At 35.6% G+C, this 15,320-nt stretch overlaps 1 long non-coding RNA gene across 1 annotated transcript in view; it reads left to right on the top strand.

Annotated features, from left to right (window-relative positions):
- The window catches only part of LOC309882689, a 175,435-nt gene that overhangs the window by 142,242 nt on the left and 17,873 nt on the right, over positions 1–15,320 (top strand). The window contains exon 2 of the long non-coding RNA XR_014318342.1: positions 10,934–10,998. This is a non-coding gene — a long non-coding RNA (uncharacterized lncRNA). The remainder of the gene's footprint in view (positions 1–10,933; positions 10,999–15,320) is intronic.

Here is a 15,320-nt window from a genome sequence, read left to right as displayed (position 1 = left end):
TCCTCTGTGTTCATCCTGCTGACGATATTTGGAAGCAGACCAAAGCTATTATCTCCTTTAAAATTGTGGAAAACATTTATGTCAGTGTTTTCTTCTTCAGAGTTTCTTCTTCACTTACGAGCTTTTTGGAAACATATCAGAAGGAGACGATACTAGCACAAGAGCAGTACTGGTACCTACGCTAGTTCGTGTTTTTACAGATAGAAGCCTTGAATATCCTACCTTAACAAAACTTTAAATGGCATTTTGTTAGTCTCTCTCAATAACAACGCATTAAGCAGAGATTATTGATTTTTGCTTAATTGTGGTTTGATATGAACTATGGTCAGTCACTGTCTGAACTCAGTGAGTAAACAAGACTCTAAGCAATGAGCAGTCTCTCTATTGCTAGAGTCTTAGTAGACTCTAAGCCATACATAATTAAGATCAGAGTTTTGGCCCACTCAAGTTTTTTGAAAGATTGAAACCCTAGTGGTTATTTGAAAAAAAAAAGTAAAATCAAGTGTCATGCCACAAGGAATGGTTGGGTTTAACCCACGTCTTTGGGTTAAACCTTCAGGTTTAGGTGTTGTCTATTGTTCTGAGGGGTGAACTGAAAGTAAAAAAAAATGTCTTGCTCATCAGAGGTAGATTGAGAATAAGAACCAGTTCCTTCTCAACCTCATGATACAAAGGCTGCATAGCATCTGTGCCTCTACTATGGCTCTAGCCTGTGCAATTGTTCAAAGCAGTATTGAATAGAAGAGTAATAGGATGGATATTTGTGTACAGATCTATATGATCAAAAATATATGCTTCTTAATGAGCATATAACAGTTTGATGTTAGTCCTATAATGTGTTTTCCTTTCCTTTTCCACTACGGTACCATGTGACAGGTGGTATAAAACAGAGCACCTCAACTTCTTTAAAAAAAGAAAAATAATAATGATTTTGTTATGAACATCTGGAAGCATAGACTGCTGAAAAACAGAGGCTGTGTTTCAAAAACTATTGGGAAGGTGGCAGAGAGAGCAAGCTCTTATAATTCTGCTTCATTTGGTTGCAAGTATACCACATTATTGGGAAACATTTATTCAGAAAAATTTCAACTGCCATAAAAGAGAGTTTTTCTGAGTAATCTGTATTATTTAACCTTTAAAGGCACTCCACTGATTTCAAGGGAACAGAGAAACTTCTGATGCTACAGTTCAGATATCCATCTTACAAACTAAATATAAGTGAACATTAATCTATGCTAGTGGAAATGTTGTAGGTTCTTTGTAAGCAGAGATTTTTATGCTCCTTCTTTTACCACATGCTACTTTAGAGAAAGAATGTGCCAAATATTGACCAAATCTCTTTGGGTAAATCTTTTTGCTCTTGTGTTTTCCTTAAGTGTACAAGTAATACATTTGAAAAACATGTAATTGTTCACATCCTATTGCAAAGTTGCGTCACATCGAAGAAATATTTTCCTGTTCATATTACTGTTACTTAAGTTAGAAACTTTCATCATAAAGAAAATGTTTAAGCGTAAACGTGGTATGATGAATGTATCAAAATCCTCCTGATCAAAAGTGGCATCTTTAAAAGGTGAATTCTTACCAAATGATATGTGTGCCACCACAGAGGCAGAAAAGAACAAGAAACATAAAAGACAGTGCTTTCATAGTTGCAGAATGTAGAAGGAAGTTTTAGCTTTGAAACCCATTGAAGCCAGACCGGTTCAGTGTTTTTTTCAGAATCCTGTACTTGGTGTCTGGCAAAACATATACTTAAGCTAATGTACACCAATGTATGCACTAGGTCAAATCCATTAGTGTTAAAAATACTATATAAATGTTAATTTGTGTTTCTGTAACACAATATGAAAGCTACCTCAAAAATAGGGGGAACTGTGTGAGAAGAGAGAATGTTTTGAAGTTTTTATTGTAAACTTCTGTTCAGTGCAAGTCTGTAAATTGCACAGGCAATCAAATGGTTACACAGAATCATGAATAATAGCTATTTTAGATCAAGTTATGCCAGATTTATAAATTAATTAAATGCATAAATAGGAATGAGATTGGGCACAAAACCCAGATGGCTGGGTTATATTGGAATTTTGTACTCTACACTGACCTGGACCAAGTAACTTCCCATCCACTTACAACTCTACTACGTGTTTTGTTCTGTTTGTTCAATGCAAATGCAGTAGAATTCCACTAGAAGAAATGCCCCAGGTTTGAGCTGCATAAATATAATTCAGAATCTGGCTTTTTATGTAATAATGCAGCAGTGTATGAAGATGAATCAATATCCCTAAAAAAATACTAAAAAAATAACTTATGTTTGCAAACAGACATAGATGCCATAAGTTACGCTGAAAATAGGACTGCACAAAGCTTTTTAGGTTATTTCCTTTCCTTGAATTTCTAATAATTCAATTAGCGGTGCAACAGGCTAATAAAAATGGAAGCTCATACTGCTTCATAGACAGGGCCTTCATCACGTGTTTAGAGCTCTTTAGTTCTGCTGTTGTTTCTGTGTAAGAATCAATACCACAGGCAGCAATTATGTGCTGTTGTTTTTTGGCTAAAATTCCCACACATCTGGGATAAACAGATATTCTATGCAAACTTCCTCTGTTAACTCCACCAGTTTCCATGGAATGACTCTCTATATGCTTGTTAAGTAAATGATTGTTATAAGACTATGGAGACATGGTTGATCAAATTAACCCCTTTTATCCAGCCTCCAAAATGGTTCCCTTCATTTGCCTAAATTCAGCTGCTTTGGGGAATTTTTTCAAGCTTGAAGGACTCTCTGGATTCATCACATTAGCAAACTGTAACCCGAGAAGAGGGTCTTTGGAGCAGCAGGACTTCTTTGGCCCCCAATTGTTTTGCTAATCAAGATTATTGCCACTATTGAGATGTGGAAAGATAGCCTAGCTGACAAAATTTGTCAGCTTCCCATGAAATAGTTCTGTCAGTTTAGTCAGGGTGCCGGCTAATATTAACATATAAATGAAGTCTCTCCCCCTCACCCCTTAATAGATGCAGAGAAAATATAAACACACACACAAAAAAACCCTCTGTGCTTAAATCAAACAAGCTTCTTTTCTCAGCCCTAGCCCATGTCCCTGGAAATCCTGTGAGTAGTGGAGCTAAAGGGAGGGGGGAGGGAAGCAGAATTTGCACAAAACTACTTTTAAGCCATAAAGCAGCAAAGCTCCACTCCCCTGCTGATAGCAACAGGAGATTGATTACGCCTGCAAAAGTACAAATGGTTGCCTGAATGCAAGTGGCAGACCTCCAAAGCAGTATGTTCTATGTGCTGGTTTTACATTTTATAGCAGAGGACTTGGATACAAAGTGGAAAAGTGGAACAGGGGGTATGAAAGAGTTATCTTTGCCCAGGGGTCAAACCCATGAGAGCCGCCCCTGCTAGTTTTCCAGCCTGACCACAGAGAAATAGCAGAGGGGATGCAGCCTCTGCGCAGCCATCGTCCCTGACCCCAACGTCCCTCCACAGGCTGAATCACCCAGCACCTGTTTTTTGCCTTTCACTTTCTTTTCTCATAACCAGAATACATATTGTATTTTCCAGATGACCTGCGAGGTGAAATAATCTGATGTTCTTTCACCCGCTTACACAAATTTTGCATTATTTTGTCAAAAGCAAATGCCTTGCATCATCCTGGCGGCGATTCTTTTCAAATCCCAGCTGTACCGAATCATAAAACAGGAATTCAAACCTATATCCATTTTAATTGTAAATGGAGTCACTGAAAGTTCACTTAATCTTTTAGGCTGATTTAAATATAAATAAATTAATATCTCATGATATTTGTAATCTGCAACTCAGCAATATTGACCATTTGGTACTGAATTAGCTCTTGAATGGCAACTGTGCAGCAGCTTTGTGTAGTTAGTGTACGCATCAGAGATGACTCTTCTAACAAGTTCAATAGGCTTTGCAAAGGATAGCTTTAAATAGAAGAAATCCTTCAATCATGATTTGTTCTTGCTTTATGAGAAACAATCAGATTATTCCTTTGTGCTCAACTGTGACAATACTCTAAAGCATGAATGAAAACTAGAATATATGTTCCCCCAGTGGATTGTATCAGCCTTCTTGTTCATTAGGCTAACATGAAAAATAGATTTAATGTGTAAAATATCTGTCACTGAAAAGAATATTAAGAAAATGACTTGGAAGCGGTTTGTGGGAACTTCGAAGATAATGAGTTAATGACAAAGCACAGTATTTGTACTACAAAGCACATCATTCCTAAAGAGGGCTGAGCGAGTAGCTAACCTCCCTACTTCATGACTTTTTGTTATTATACAAAATTGATTTCAACTTCTCTGAAAACGTTGTGTAAAATACTGCATTAGCAGCTCAAAATGTGGAGCTAAAGAAGCATAATCCAAATGCTGTTACCTATCGTCCCGTGTTTAATGGTGCACATAGTGTTCCTACTCATACTTTTGACCCATACTTCACTCTTCTATAGTATGAGAAATGTCACATGTTATTTGCTTTCTAAACTGAAAAAAAATAAAAATAATAATAATAATAATAATAATAATAATAATAATAAAAAAAAACCTACAAGATTAAGCGTTGCTTAGATGGAGTTAGTAATAATCACAACAATATAAAGTCTCTTGGGGTTAAAGTCACAGTCTGCTCAGAAGTTCAGATCTCAGAATCTTTGTGAATTTCCTGGATTTCCTCACTGGCTCAGCAAAGCTTCACTGCTGCATTCAATCCTTCTCCTTCCTGTGCTCTGGCCCTCTCCTGCAGGGTATGAGGTGCAGAAAGGCTGAAGGGCATCTTATATACTATCCAACATGCAGGAGAACACTGTTGTTGTTTTGGTGCGAGTGAACAAGTAGCCTTTGCTCCAGGGAGTTCACAGCCTGGAATAGCTTTTGGTTATCCACTACAGTATCAGCTCTTCAGAACACACTTATTCTTCCTTGATGCTCGTCCAGCTCTAGAGCTTCTCACAGTCTGCCTTCTGTTATAAACATAAAATCTTAAATTTCTAAGATACCTTAAATAGCTAAAGGAGTCTTAATTACAGGAAAAGATCAATCCTCCACTAAAGAGCTGTCTTTCAGGTCAGTGTCTTTCAGAATTTGCGTAGTCTCCAGGTAGGAACTTTATATCACAGTTAGTGTGATGCACTTGACCACGTGCATTAAAACCTCCATTTCCTCCACATGACCTTTTCTCCCATTTGTTTCTGATCCCACTTCCTCATGTTGCATCTGCAGGACTTGCCAGGTATATGCAGTTCCACTAAGAAAAAGAAGTCCTGCCCAAAGGGAAGGGTTTGGAGCTTTTTTCTACTGCAGCAACTGCCCAGCTTGTAAAATTGCCTTGGGAGGGGAGCTGAGTGGTGCTCATAATGGAGTCCTTCATACCTCAGAGAGAGCAGCTGCCTCACACTTCAGTGCACACAAACAAAACACCTGCTTAAACCCAGAAAAACCAGTAAGCAATGAGCCCGACTATATGGTGGATGTTGTTTACACTTTCTCTTATACCCTACTTAAAATATTTTAATGTATTTTTCTGCATTTTGACATTTTGAAAAGCTGTGGTTCTTTATAGAAACATTTTCTTATCTTTTTGTGGAACATGAAAAATTACTACCAATATTTTGCTGTTCACGGTTAAAGATAAACCTCTAAAAGTTTGGATTGGACAAGCATCCTGCAAGTTTGGCCACCCAGCTTTCAGATCTAATTCAAACTGAACTCCGTTACTTGAATGCAAGCAGCCCCTCATTCTTATCTGTCCTTTTAGAAAATACTGGACAGATACATAATGCCAGCTAATTAAGTATCTTTCTCTCACGCTGTAGGGACACAGATGTGTTTCTTGCATGGAGTTACTGTAGATTTTCATCCGTGCTACTGAAGAATTTTTTTTAGTGTGACTTCAAAAGCGTAGCAAGGATTTTTATAAAGAAACTGGTATTTTGGTAGTTTCATTTTAAGCCATACTTTGCAGTGTATCAGGGTGGGATACATGTGGCTCTTCAGGAATAGCAGACTGATAAGTAACTCCACTGAAATTAGTATATAACACTGATTAAAAGATGATGAACTTGTGTCTCTAGATTCCAAGGAATATACTATAATTATTTACTTCTCAGACCTGATCCTAGTTTCTGATAGATTTCCACTGTTTTCAGCAGAAATGCCCATCAGTGCAGGGAAGCTGTCCATACTGGTCACTCTAGTTCATGTCAGTGGTCATATGGCAGCTGGTATCATCTGGTCTTTGTGACACAAATTTACCATCTCCATCAGTTCATAATGAGCCTGTCTGACACCATAATACCCTTTACTGCCACCAACAATAATTGTCATTCTATTTGGAAGTCGCAGAAGAGAGATTAAGGACCCAATGTTCAAATTTTAAATGAAATATTCTCTCACCGTTATGGGTGGTCTCCTTCCTGGACATTGGTAGGACAGTATAGTTGCAATACCCAATGCTATTGCCTGAACTATGCATTTAAAAAAAAAAAAAAACAAAAAAAAAAAACAAAAAACTTTAGTGCTGGGAACCTTTCACTGTTCTAAGTTGAATATGCGCATAGAGTATACATTAATCAAAATAAGTTTGAACTTCCTTTTTATTTTTAAACTTGCTCTGAATTTTATTGGACTGACTAACTCTAAATAACAAGCATAACTGTTTTATTTAACCAAGGGAAATGAGTGGGAACAAGTTCTTCCTGACAATGGCTCTCTGCTGGAACCCAGAGAAGCAAATGCAAGCAATGCAGTAAGGAAGATCAAACTTGTTACACTGCTGATATTCTAAGAGTTTGAACTCAGACTCCCTGCTGGCCTCAATTTTACAATGATAATCATTTCCTAAAATGTCTTCATTTTGTAAATGAAGCTGTACCTCCCTCTGAAGCAGGGGTTTGCAAAGATTAAATCATTTACATTTCAAAGTGTTCATTTTTTGCCAGTGTGAGAAATACTCAAGCAGGAAAATGAGCGCTCCTTTTAATTTTTGAAAGCCGGGGGAGCATTCATAGTGAAAATAATCACAGCCTATTACAGCTGCCTTGCTTGCCCAGTCCCACTTCAAAAGGATGAGCCTATCTTTTCCCCGCCCAGCAGTGAATGACCACTTAAATGAGTGATGGCTTATTAATACTATGACTCAGCCACTTCTTGATAAGGAGAACAATAAGGGGTCAAAGCTTGAGCATCCCTTACAGGAATTAATGAGAACATGTTGCTGGTAATTTGGTCTTTTGGAGATTACATTTAAATTAAAAGGTTCTTGTGTCAGGCTTAATGGTGTGACCAATGTTGCCCCTATTTGAAATCCAGAGACCACATTTTTGTCCTTTCCACCTGTATAATTTCATTGACTTTATTAAGGTTGCCTCAGGGGTTGGGCACCATTTAAAGGAAAAATCAGAGACACTGACAGAACAAAACTTTAAGGATGTTCTCCAAAAATAACCCTAAGAAATGATGATACTTAAGTTTTCTTAAATTACACAATTGGGCATAGTGTTGTTTTGGAGTCATGACATATTATTACAAAAACAAAGAAACACATGTACGTAGGACACGTTACATGAACACTTATGCTTATGACCTGTAACTGACTGACTTTCAAAGAACACTTACCCTGAAGTTGTGGGCTATTCCTTTCTGAAGAGCAGTTTAACCATACAGAGGTAACAGCGTTTGTGCAAGTAGGGGCCTTTTTTTTTTGATTCCTCATCCTTCTTTCCATTTAAAAGACTTAGCTTCCGGGATGTCTGTTTTTATTCTTACATTTTATTTTTATTTTATTAGTGATATTTAAATTGTTCTTGACATGTTGAAACAAAGGCATAAAATACGATGCTGAATTTAAGGTTATTTAAAGGTGTTAACATTTACTTATCTTGCTGTATATGTTATTAGTTACAGCAGGCAAATCAGGTCTACAGCTTTTCCATTATCTTTCTCTTCTTCTCCATTATATTGCATGTAATAGCTTTTCCTATTTGAAGCCAACACAATGATGATCTAGTTAGGATCACAAATATCAAATAGTGTTTGCCATGCTAACCAGTTAACATTTTTCTTACACAAACATGTATTACATTTTCAAGGCACTTTTCTTTGGAAAAAGAGTGAATCAGCTATTTGTGAACATTTTAGATACAGTTGCATTGGAATTAATATGCAGCTCAGTTCTCACTGTTTTCTCATTGGATGGTGGTGATAAAAATGCAGAAAAAATGCTAGATCACTATACAATGCTAGATTACTATGCAACTATACAAATAAGTAAATTACAAGCCTAAGAGTTTTATAATGGTCTTGACGTGTTATTCATAATGTACCAAAAAGTTGTATAATAATTGTCATTTGTTTTATTTATTTATCTTCTGTCAAGATGATATTGCTAAATTCAAACCTGCTGAAAACCTCCTATATATGTTAAAAGATCTACAACCAATAGATTGGTGCTATAAGAAGAGCAAATATGGCTGTGCTGAAATTACTTGGAAAACTTAAAAAAAAAAAAAAAAAAAAAAAAAAAAAGGATATTTGTATACAGTACCAAGCCAGAGATACAAGACTCTCTATTGCAGACAGGAAAAAATTAAAAAATTCAGATTTGCAGTGGAAAATAGAACAGGTTGCAATGCAAGTATACAAAATGTTGAATTATGCCTCGATGAACCCTCCTTATTAGGCATTATCTTAACATCAGTGTGAATCTTGGAGAAACTGATAGTGTCATTTTGAGCAATAGTTTGATCAATTGAGGAATTCAAGAGGTAGAGGAAGGCTAAGTCCATGGTAGTATCATGATGACAACTGACACTGAATTGTTTAACTCCTTCCCTTATCTTTAAAGATACATAAAAATGTATAGAAAATTGCCTACTGGAAAATGTCTCTTACATAGTTTGCTCTTCCACTTGTTATTAAAACAGGGGTACTGGGTTTCTTGTGATTGTTTCTTTTTCCCTCTTCACCAGACTGACAAGATCTCCTGATTTTATGATGAATCTTTGCTGACATCTGGGGGAGTATCAGTAGTCAAATGTTCAAAATATGCGGGTTGAGTGCTTACGAGAGCTATGCAACTCATTTCTCATAGGAACTCTAAGCCTTGTAGGCTCTTAAGGAAGTAGAAGTCATCCAGGTTCTTTAAAACAACCTCTCTTAGGCCCCAGTGGTGGTTTTTGTCCTGCGTTCAGCCAGTTAACCATTGGTTATTCTGTGCCTTCTCGTGATGCAATAGGCTTGTCTGTATTGCTCTTGCCAAAAGCAATGAAATCTTGTACGATTCTGAAACAGGAAACAGGACTAATCCATAATCAGGAGAATATTTCATGAGAGTCTTAAAGGGCCTCTCTTTGCTATGAAATAGCTTTTAAATGGAAGCTGACCCAAAGCAGCAGGGTGACCGTGGAGCCCTGTTTAGCAGCAGCCAAAAGAAGCGCTGGCAGCCCCCAGCAGCAGGGAGCTGGAGCTGCCTGGAACTGCAGCCAGAGCCTTCCCCAGGGAGGGCTGGCTTGCTGCAGGGGACTCTTGTTTTGTGACTAGTGACTTGTTTCTTGTTGCTGAGAAAAGTGGCAAGAAGCCAAGCAAAACCCCTTTTTGTCCTTTACTCCCAACAGGAGACTTGGTAGTGGTCTGTCATGTGCCTAGGAATAATCCAGGCAAAGTCCCCGTATGCAATTAAAATAACTTTTGCTACTGTATGTGTTCCTCTCTTATGACACGGTACTTCAAGTTAGCAGTACTGTTCGTTCCTTTATTTCAGGTTTTGGTCTGATCTCAATGCTTACTGTTCTTGGGAGGTTTTCTTGTATATATACATATTTTTTTTTCTTTTAATCAATACTCATTTTTAATATTACTTTAAATAATTCTGTTTTTTCAGGACTGGAAGTCTCTGAAGTACAGGTTTACTATTTAATAAAAGTATTAGCAGCACAGATGTACATCTCACAGATAAATTATATCCCTTTTGAACTGTCGCTACAACAGTCTATTGCCATTATTTTGATGCCATTGTAGCTTTCATCATTAGGCTTTTATTTGTAATTAAAAAAAAAAAAAAACAGTTTTAAGGTACATAAATGTAATAGACCTAATGGTTTTGAAAAGTCAATCTTACTTGTTTATCTGTAGTTATTGTAAGGTTTTATGCTATTTTCCATAGTTTATATATTCTGTAAAAAGCCTGTAGTAGAATACATTGTCCCTAAGATCACTGATTTTACATGATGATGACAAATATATGGTAGGCAGAGTATCACAATTACTCGTGTTCAGTAGTACATCTCTGGCAAATTATTTCTGTTAAATTCAGTAGAACATTCCAGGAAGTAAAGGAACTATGCAATACACTTAAACAGATACATTTTAGGCATCTTTTTCTCATGACAAATCTGTGTTTTGCAGAGCAATGTTTAAAATCATTTGAAGGATATGTCTTTCACTAGTAAATATAATTTCATTAAAAACAGAAAAGTTTGTGCAATCCTCCTAGTTACTTTACATTATTTTATTTATTTATTTATTTGTCTGATAAGAGTTTCTTGTATCCAGATTATGCTGGTTGATCTAGATTGGAGAGCTGACCCTATGTTACAATACCAACTTTTGGTATTATCACCTCCTATGTAGAAGCATGTTTTGAATCTGTTCCAAAAAAAAATATTTCTATTATATTTCCATTTACAATATTTATACTGCTTCTACAATAATTCTAAGTAATTGCAGAAATTACAAAAGCATAATAAAAGTTGAGAAAACGATACAGAGTTGTCAGGAGGTGGTTAAGAACATTCATCTGGCATCTGCATCGGGGGGAATGCTTCCGCCTCCATGTACCTGATGAGCCCAGACTGAGAGCCTACTTGTTGATTGAAACCTTAAATGTTTCTCTTCTTTTCTTGTGCAGGTTGGATACTGCGTTGATAAGAAGTAGATGTTGTTCAGTTCCGCTTCTTAAACAGCAACCTACGTGTAAGTATCTTCAAGAGTTATTTCTCTCTTGTAATTTTAATAGCTCAAATAGACTTACTTTGCTATTTAATATCAACACATGCTATTTAATATAAACATATCTTGTTTTAAATATAATTTAAAATTATTTAAATATATTATTTAAATATATTATTATTTAAAATATTTAAATATAATTTAAATATATTTTAAAACAAGAGGTACTGCGGGGTTTTGTTTGTTTGTTTCTTGGGGGTAAACACTCTGGATCTAATCCAGACTGCTTAACTGAAAACTTTCATTGATGGAAATAGTAGTCATACTTAAAGGCAAGTTTGTATGTGCTTTCAGTATTGTAGCTTTTAAAATGTGTTGTGTTTATTCAGGATCAGTTCCTTCCTAATGATCAGGAGAAGTTTCTTTACTGAAGTGTCATTGGAATAGGCTGCCTAAGCAAGTGATCCCTGGAGGTCTTCAAGAAATATGTAGGTTTAGAACTTAGAAGCATGGTTTAATGGTGGACTTCCATACTAGGTTAAAGGTTGGACTAGATGATCTTAGAGTTTTTGTTTTGTTTTGTTTTTCCAGTCTGAATGATTCTCTGATTCTATGTTGGAAGTAGTGTGGTTCCCAAAACCATGTTTTAGCATTTCTCATCTGATTGTCTGTAAAATCCTGAGATACTTTCTAAGAATTGATTTAGATTTTGTATTTTATAGGTCCTGATCCCTCAACTGAAATATTTAATAGGCATATGTCTGGGAGTAGTAGTTTAAAAATAAAAATAAAAAAAAGTGTTAATGAAATCTGTATAGCCTAGAATGAAGCGTACTATTGCCAGATTCAGTAGAACTCCCATTCCGACCTTGCATGCTTTCAAAAAAATTGCAATGTAAAACTCTCTGAGAGCAAGGCAAAGATTAAAGTGGATTAATGTAGGCCCACCCCACTGAGATAAAACTTTTTCATAACTGTTTGCCTTTGATGCAAAGAGAAATGCAATATACTCTCAATTGCCATCTGATAGTGAATCATCTTGTGGAATACAGCGCCAGTTTGATTGTGGGACACACACTCCAGGTGGAATTTCTCCAACCTGCTGGAGTCAAATTGTTGCCAGGATTGTGTCCTGTATATAAATATAGGAAAGAGATAGTCCTGCTGGAGATTTGATTCTCAAAAAGTTTTTTTAAACAAAAGGCATTTCTGAGAAATTGAGCAAAATGTTTCAAGATAAAAGAATGTTAAATATAGCTAGAAATAAGAGAGCCATATGTTCATACAGTATCAGCTTTGAAACCATGCACTTAACCCTAGGACTCAGCAAGATTTCACATTTTAAATAAAAAAAAAAAATAACTTCCTGAAAAGATAAAGTTCATTCATCTTGAGGGTAATCTAGAAAGAGAAGAAGAAAAATATAATCCATGGAGAAGTTTTTCACTAAGATAAACATCTTTGACGTTATATAAAAAAAGAATATAATGTGTAATAATAAGATGGATCATATCCCTTTATAAAGAACTCTGTTGTTACATTTGTACATCAAAGTTGGAGTATAGTTATTTTCTGAACGTTTTTTTTGGCTAAAAAGTACATTATCTTCCAAAACCTTTGCCAGAAACATAAAATCTTTGTTCAGTGAGAAGAAATGCACTATTTTAGCACTCCTATTTGAAACAGTATACAGAACACAGGCTGTTCTAAGAGCATTATGAATGCTGCGTAAATATACCCATGTAAAAATTGGTCCACTAGAAGGAGATTATTTGGTTGCTTCTAAATGATACCGATAAGCATCACCAATTGTGCGTAACATGGCATACATGTGCTTGTGCAACAGTCATCTATGTTAAATTAAATTGATTTTCTTTTCTACGCAAACTGAGCTTTCATGTTTGAATCAGTTCTCCAGTAACACCAGGGCAGATCAGGAAAGTGATCAGGAAATGTGTAAAATGGATCAGTTCCCCAAAGACTGAAGTTATGCCCCTCTTATTGGAAAAAAAAAATAAATAAAAAATAAAAAAAAATAAATAAAAAAAGAGCCTGTCATCTTAAAAATAACTGCATAAATTACAGAAGAATGCAAGTTAATTTGATCATGCATATACAGTGCTTTGGCAGTATATGGTGTTCCTTCTTCAGTGGAGCTTTCTTGGATCTTACAAGCATCACTACTTGTAGTTTTGGACCGTTCACTTACATAAATGCTTTCTAGCTTGAAGTCTAACAGTTGTCTTTGTCAACATATCTCTGCTCATATGTCTGGGTCACATTCTAGTGGGAACTCTCAAAGTATGTGCAGCCAGATTCAGAACTTGAGAAATGCTTTGATTTTCCAACTATTTAGATGTACCCAGGTAAAACCTGTTGCATTCACATTCTTCTTCAAAGAACGTAACAACCAAATTGTTATCGTGTTAACTGTGCCTGCCTGCATACAAGTTAGTCAGACATCTTTTCAGAAATCGGGTCTACCTTTTCCATTTTGTACTGGACATTTCATAAACACTAGCAAAACAGCAGTTGTAGTGGAGAAACCACACACAGTGCCACTAGCAACATTCTGAGAAACAAGGAGAATTTAAGGAATTCAGGAGGCACCAATCTCCAATTAAACCTGGCCAGCTACTTAGGAGCATAGATGTTTTTTGAAAAAGTGTCATGTTCATTATACACATCAAAGAGGTGAATGCACTTTTGATTGTCTTATCAAGAACCAAACTAATATTTTTCAGTAATTTACTAACGCATTGATTTAAAACTCTCTGTTGGAGAATCACTGTTTGAATAAATACAATGTGTTTTCAGTACGAGTGCTTTCTCTAGAGGTTGTCCTACCTTCTGCTGGTTGAGTCTAACCCTGTTTAACTACTTTGACAAGATTCTTGCCTGAAGAAACATTTTCAATTAGCATTCTTGTTTGTTTACGTCTAGAGGTTGAGGGAAAAATAACTAAAAACTCTGGAACAACTATTGAGTCTGCACTTGCTCTAAGCTGAAAGAAAATAATTTTTAGTATATGTTTAAAATTATATAACACATTTCAGATGTTGGTTCAGATTACTGTTAAAATGCCATTCAAATCTGGGAGTGCTTCTTGCTGGTTTTATCCTTTTAAAATTTCCACTGTGCTTTTTTTCATCTTTAATTAAATTTCAATTCATTTTATAATACTAATTAAAGTATTTACAGCAAGAAATTCTATCCATTTGCAAAACTGCAATTAATTGGAACATTTTCACAAACAAGCAAACTTTTTAGAAGCTTTGTAGAGTCTTTATCCTGTATTTGTAAGGCATTGAGAGCTAGATCATCAGCTGGTATAAGTCACTGTCATTCACTGGAGTCAGAAGAGCAATTCTGATTTACAACAGTTTAGAATTTGGCCAATAATCTAATTAATATAATCAAATCCATGTACAGACACCAGAATAAACAATACCAAACAGTAAGGCAAGTAACCTATCTTAGAATGAAAATAAAATGAATGTCCCAGGCTTCTTAAATCACTGTTTCATTACATAGCTTTGCTTTCTATCAGCTTTGATCTCCTTCATTTCATTAGAGAAAACTTCTCATTAGAGGCATGAATTTCTTCCTATGAAATTGATCTCACATTCAGCACTGATATCTAGTGACTTTTTCCAGTTTCAGCTTTAGTCTTTTTGTACAGCACTAAAAAAAAATCCAAACACAAATTATTACATCATAAGTAGAAGAACATATGGCATGTCCAAAACTGAGCACACAATAAATATGTTTCTAATAAATACTTTGGTGCTGAGTAAATTACAGATGAGAGAAGACAATAAATTACCGTTGTGCTATCAATTCCTTTTCTTAGCATGGTAGCAGTTATTAAATTAGTTTAATCATAGCCAAGCAGTTGAGGTGCAGTATCATTGCTTATTACACCAGCCATTATCATCTCACTGTTACCTTGGGCTTTCCTCATCTGTTTTATGTTCACCTTATCTCTCAGATGGGTAGTTTGTAAGCTTTCTTATTTTCTTATACTTATTTCCTATGTATATATATACACATATTTTTATATACATATATATTATATATATATATATATACATATTTACACACACTCATATATAAAGTGGCTGTATTTTGTCTGTCAGTACTGGGCCTTGATATATGATTCTGGCCTTCAAGTTTTGTCAAAAATAAATATTAATTATAATAATTTCAGTGCAACAGATGAAACTCATTTAGCTTCAGGATAAGATATCATGCAAAAATCCTACTAGCCTGCATTTGTTCATAGATTCATAGAGATGCAGAGGAGGTAAAACTGAGAAGAGTACATGCACAACATACCCATTTGA

The sequence above is a fragment of the Aythya marila genome (assembly GCF_965140915.1).
Source record: "Aythya marila genome assembly, chromosome: 12".
Classification (NCBI taxonomy): Eukaryota; Metazoa; Chordata; class Aves; order Anseriformes; family Anatidae; genus Aythya; species Aythya marila.
The sequence above is the reverse complement of the archived record's forward strand: the minus strand, read 5'-3'. Positions and strand labels throughout refer to the sequence as shown.